The sequence below is a fragment of the Eleutherodactylus coqui genome, chromosome 5 (genome assembly GCF_035609145.1).
Source record: "Eleutherodactylus coqui strain aEleCoq1 chromosome 5, aEleCoq1.hap1, whole genome shotgun sequence".
NCBI lineage: Eukaryota > Metazoa > Chordata > Amphibia > Anura > Eleutherodactylidae > Eleutherodactylus > Eleutherodactylus coqui.
In genome coordinates this window covers 109,375,662-109,382,296 of record NC_089841.1, presented here as the reverse complement: position 1 = coordinate 109,382,296, position 6,635 = coordinate 109,375,662, and positions in this window count along the sequence as shown.

Sequence of the window (6,635 nt, the reverse complement as noted above, 5' to 3'; positions counted from 1 at the left end):
AGGACCGATCTTCCGTCTTTTTTTTTTTTTTTCAAACTTGCTGAGTTTGAATAGTCAAAAAACGACTGGTTGATGAGCTAATACACTCCACGGCAGCGAGCGTGTCAGCGCATGCGTCTGTGTGTTTAGACCCTATAGAGCGATCGTTTAGTCGTTCTCAGTCACTTATAGAGCGAATGTGAACAATGGAACGATTTCTCATATGAACGAGCCATCGATGTATCTGCCTGTCTAAAGACCAGCTTCAGGCCTCCTTCACACGCACGATTTTCTGCAGCTAAGTTTACATGCGTCAAAAAATCGCGAATAATAAAACCCATGGTTTCCTATGGAAACCTTCAGATGAACAATTTGTAGCCGCGTCCAAAAATCGCAAAACAATAAAGATAGGACATCAGCGGTGGAATTCACTGACTGAAATTGCCTGCTGCGTCAAAAAAAAGGGCTTGACCCATATTTTGGCAGAAAATCACAGAAGACTCCGTAGACTCCGGCACAGGGAGACGAAGGGATTTACCCACAGCGGGAGAGAGAGCGATGAAAGGAAGCCCTGGGGAAACTCCCTTCATTACTAGGGACTCTCTTCATCTCAAAGAGGCTGGAGGGATCCCCCTCCCACCCCACCCCCCTTCCCCGCTGTGCCCCACAGGGGATCTGGAGGACTTCCCCAGCAGTAGAGCTGGAGGGATATCCCCACAGCAGGGAGGGAGGGATTCCCCTGCATGAGAGAAAGAGGATTTCCCCATAGTAAGGAGAGAGCAGCAAACAAAGACGCACCAATTAAAATGGCTAATTAATATGAGTTCCAGATGTAGAAAAATAGAACATGTCCCTTTTTTTGTTCAAAACGTGCGCACAAAATATGGAAATGTGGACTGACTCACTAAAATCAATGGGATTTATTCTCTGCGTATTGCGTAAGCAAATACGCCTGTGTAGGGGCTCGTTCACATGGGGTAAAAAATCAAGAAAGGAGTTAACCGTGCAAAAAAAAACCACGGTTAACTAGCGAGAAAATCGCTGGAAAAAAGCGCCGCTGCTCCAGGAGAAGAGAGGGAGATGAAGGAAAACCCCTGATTTCAATGGTTTCGTTTTCCTCAGTGGCATTCTCGCCCGTTAATAGTACGGGCGAGAAAAGATAGGACTTCCCCCATCTTTCTTGCACGTAATTAATAGGGCAGAAGCTATCTTCCCGCAGTTTTTTTCAAGCTCACGCGCTATGGCGTGGAATTTGAATGGTCCTGGTTCATGCGCAACTATGCTCTGTAGCAGCGAGCGTATTCGCACATGCCCATGTGTTTTTGCCCTTACAAGCTATTCTCACTAGGAACGTTGTTCTTTGAGTAGATACAGTGTAGTACAGAGGCTCCATTGATAAGCACACATAATGTCTGTAAGGCTGTCTCACATGAGCGCATGATAATTGCGTATTACATGCACAGGTTTTGCGTGCTTAAAATGCCGTGCCAATATCTCATAGGCCATGTTGCCAGTCACATGAATTGCGTATATAATGCATGCAAGAAAAATTGCTACATGCATTATATGTATATAGTACATGGCGATGGGCGGCCCGCAGCCCATACACAATGTCAAGGCATGCTGGAATAGTGCCGAGCGTGTATATCTCTCAGCCCGCACACTGCGATATAAGTTTGTGATATAGAGACTTAATATTGTCCTGATGTCAGTTTCTGCAGAGAAGAGCTGAGGAATGTTATCTCCATTTGTCTGTTCTTTGCCACATATAAATGGAATGAGCCTGATAATGTTATATTAGATACTTTCTCATAAAGTAGAATGCTACTGTAATAATTGCAGCCTCTCCAAACCAGAGCTTTAGATTAATCCACACCAAATTATTGGACCTGCACTACACGAGTAGATGGAAAATCCAGCCGATCAGAGACTACATCTCATTGCATATATTTGGGTGTATTTTACATTTAGTAAATACTGTATATAGCAGTTATGCGAAGCAATTGGTGATGGATAAAACTCGAATGGTTTGCAGAGGTGTAACTTGGAACTCCTGGGCCCCAATGAAAAAAACCTGTAACAGGGAACCCAGCAATAATGCTTTATTCATAGTACTGGGCTCCCTATATGGAGAAGAGAGGCCTTATGGGCCCCTAAAGCTTGTGGGCCCGGGGGGAACCGCATCCCCTGCATCCCTTATAGTTATGCCCCTGATGTTTTGCATCTTATAGGAATTTTTAAAGACTCCAATATAGATAACCTATCCTGAGCATGGGCCATCAATATCCAATTGGTGGCGGTCCACTGCTCAGGACACTCTCATTCAGTTGTTTCACTTGAGCACCGCAGCATCTTTTTAGGCATGTGGCGTCACTTTGATCAGTCATGTGTTTCCTGACTCCAGTCCTCAAGGCACCCCAATAAGTCATGTTTTCAGGATCTCCTATGGTAAGAACACCTGTGGCAATGTCTGAGGCACCGACAATAATTACATCACCTGCGCAATACCGAGGAAATCCTGAAAACATGACCTGTTGGGGGTCCCTGAGAACTGGAGTTTAGAAACAAATGACTGATCAAAGTGACGCACAGAGCGGCAATCCCTGCCATGACAAGAGGTTGGGAGGTGTAGGAGACAAGAAGGTGGGCAGCAAGGTCACAGAAGTCACGTTGCTAGAGTGAAGTATAAAAGTACCAGGAAAATGGAGAAATGAGCACATTGTGGAGGAGAAACAGAGTTGGAAGCGGTCTACACGACATTGAGTTGTATGAGCCCCTGTTAGATGTAAAGCCAAGGAAGTGCAAGCGGCCCTGCCACAGTTACTCCATTACTTGCTAATGTAATCCCGGGGTAGACAGCTATCAGATAACTAGGACCATTGGGAATTGTTTTGAAAAAACCCTAAGCAGAGAGAGAGTATGGAAGAGAAACCTTGTGTGTTAGTTGTGTGTTCCGTGCAACTTGATTCAAATGCAAAGTAGGACTGCACCATTGTGAACTGTACTTGTTAAACATATGAATACAAAGTGCTGAGTAAACTGTGTAACTTCGGTTTACCACAAAGCTACATGGACTCGTCTCAATTATTCCATCACCATCAACTGGAGTTCACCCCCCCCCAAAGGTACTGGTGTCACCGTGACAACTACCATTTGACTGTGGCACTTTTACCCCTTGTGCACGACTGGGTTAGTCCTGTTTCGCCGCCATTGCTGGGGGAGAGATTGCAGAGCCACCTGTGAGACCACCTTGAAATCCCCATGGTCACACCCCACAACGGCCCGTCACAACACGTGTTGGGCCTGAGCTATAGGAACACCTCTCAAAAGGCTCACTTCACTCTCCCCACTCTTTCGCACGTTGTGTTTTTACACTCAGCAGATCGCGGCTAAAAATCGCGTGAATGAAGAATGGCTGCAATCAAGTCCCAAGCATTTTCTCGTCCATTCACATGGCCGGGTGCGACGTATTGCCAGAAAAATATGCTGCTGAGCGGAATTCCATTGGTCGGCAGAAATCCTCGTAATGACTTCTAATGTCTAAATAGAGACAACTGTAATCTTTTACCGGCGTTGGACGCAACTAAACTGCCTCCCCCTCCCTTTTTAGGAGTCTATGGGAGCCGCCAGCATATATCGGTGGAAAGATAGGGCAAGACCTATCTTTGCCGGCAGCATATAAATTCAGTCGCCGATTTCAGTCGTGTATATGTGCTATTTTTTCCGGCTTGACGTTTTTACACGGCTAAATTTGTGTGATGGGTTTTTAACATTAGAAAGAGCCATTGACATGCTCGTTAAAAAAAACACAGCGATATCACAGCGTTAAAAAGATGCAAGTGGGTAGGAGGCGTTTTTCTCTGTTAAGAGACTGGGTGTTGTTGATTCACCACAATAGGTCTGGTAACTGCACTCACTATTTGAGGTAGCTGACAAAATAAAAACAACACTGAGAATGAACCATTGTGAAGGGTCCTGTGATGTAGTTTCCATCTCTCATGCCCAATGTCCACGGGCGGATTTGATTTGTGGAACCCATACGGGGCATCCGCAAATCAAACTGCCTATAGGGATGCATTAGCGTCTGCAGGACAGTAAAAAGCATGCAGATGTGATTCCTGACGTTCTTTATTTTTTTTTTTCAGACAACGTTCACCTTGTGCGGTAAATAATGCATTACTTTGTTTAAACTGTTTTTATTGGTATTAGGTAACAAAGTCATACAACATATGGTGCAAATATCTATCTTGCAACACACAAATACAACTCCCGTAAATATTGAACACAGCACATCGGGTATCCATAATAATACATTACTTTGATAGATCAGACTTTTACAGATGCAGCGATACCAAAAAAGTATTTTTGCTTTATTATTTAGATTCTTTTATTGCAAATATGGCACTTTTTTTTTTTACTTTTTATTTTTTTTAAATAGTAAAACTTTATTGTTCTTATTTCTTTTAGTCCTCCTAGGGGACCACAACATGCGATGCTTTGATCGCTCCTTAAGTATCATGTAATGCCATAGCATTACATCATACTGCAATCTGACAGGAAGTCTATGAGGCCACCCGCACGGCTCCCTGCAATTTCATCGCAGGGGGGGCCGTATGGGATCCCCAAACATCATTCGGGGGATTTAAATGCCACTGTCAGAATTGGGGCATGTTGCGATTTATTATCCGCGCGTGGCATCAGCAAATCATTTAAAATCAAATTCGCAGAACTCAACTGAAGTGCTTCTCTATGAGTGGCTAGAGCTGCTGATCTCCCACGCGGATATAATAAATAAAATCCGCCCGTAGGCATTGGGCCTTACTCAGATGGTTCCAATGTCTCCAGTTGTCCATCAGCAGACAGCCACACTTGGAGCTAACTTTGAAGTCAATCACTTATTAATGGGGTCTAGTCATCATGAATTCATTCACAAATGACGTATTATACCTTACTGATACTATATCATGTGTGTTCAATGACGACACAGATTACAATGCACAATAATAGTGGACAATGAAGGTGGGTAAGGTGACCAGATTTTCCCAGGGTCAAAGTGGGACAAAGGGGTGTGGTCAGGGGTGGGGCTTATTTCACCATATGATATTACCTCCGTCGTTATAAAATCTACAGGGCCACAAATTCCATAGCATTTCTGCACCCAAAAAAACTGTCAAATTCTGCACCATTTGTGCAAATTTTGACTGGAAATTAGCTGCGTATGCCTAGCTGATTTCATAGTATGCAGCTACGGATACGCATCTGATTTCCAGTCAGAATTCGCAGCAATAGTACGTATTTTGACTGTTTTTGGATGCGGAAATGCTGCATAATTTTCACTGCGGACATTCTGCAGCCACATGTAAACATACCCTAAGTCAGCTAGAGGTACGCTGCCATGTGCAGAGGGGCCCCAGTAGTAATAGTGGCCCCTATATCATTCCAAATAGTAAGTGTCCCCTATATCAGCCCCAGTAGTAATAGTGACCCCAACAGTAGCCCTAGTAGTAATAGTATCCTCTTTATCAGTCCCAGTAGTAATAGTGACCCCTGTATTAGCTCCAGTAGTAATAATGACCCCCCCCACAGTGGCCTTAGTAGTAATAGGGTCCCCAGTATTAGCCCAAGTAGTAATAGTGACCCCCACAGTGGCCTCAATAGTAATAGTGTCCCCACTATTAGCCCCAGAAGTAAAAGTGTCCCCTATATCAGCCCCAGTAGTTATAGTGAGCCCTGTTGTAGCCTTAGTAGTAATAGTGACCCCCACAGTGGCCTTAGTAGTAACAGTGACCACTATTAGCCCCAGTAGTAATAGTGACCTCCAGAGTGGCCTCAGTACTAATAGTGACACCCCCCCCCCCCCACTGCAGCCTCAGTGTTAATACTATTACTACTGAGGCTGATATAGGGTCACTATTACTAAGTGTCCCCTATATTGACCCCAGTAGTAACAATGACCCCCACAGTAGCTCCAGTACTAATAGAGGCCCCCCTGGAGCCCATATACTTACCCTCCTCCTGGACATCAGAGCGCCGCTGCTCCTCTTCTCGGCGCTGCTGCAGGTGGAAGTGTGTGTGCCCACAGCAACGCCTCCTCCCTTCTATTCTCCTCTTGCGAAACCAAAGAGGAAAGGTCTCAAGAGGAAGATCCCTGATGCACACACTGCCGCCAGTGTGTGTATCTGGCAACGGTGCCGCAGAGGGATTACCAGCTGGGGAGCCACGGCACCTTGGCTGGTAATCACTTTAATGATGACCCCGCATCCCGAAAGCGGGATAAGAGCGGGACAGACGCCCTGAAAACAGGACAAATGGCTGTCCTGCGTGGGACCCTGGGGAAAGTGGGACACAGGGTCCCAAACCAGGGATCTCCCGATTAAAAAGGGACATCTGGTCAGGTGGGACACTTATGGCCGGAGCACTGAAAGAAGAACACCTGAGGCTGGGGCATTTATGAAAGTATCTGTGACTGGCAACAGGGATATAACGATAGGGGGTGCAGAGAGTGCAGTCACCCCCAGGCCCTAGAGTCTCAAGGGGTCCATATGGCCTCTTTTTCCCGTATGAGGAACCAGTATTATAGCTAAAGCATTATATTTGGAGTGCCCTGTTACCAATCTTTCATTATGGTCTAGAAACTTCAAGTTATGCCTCTGGCT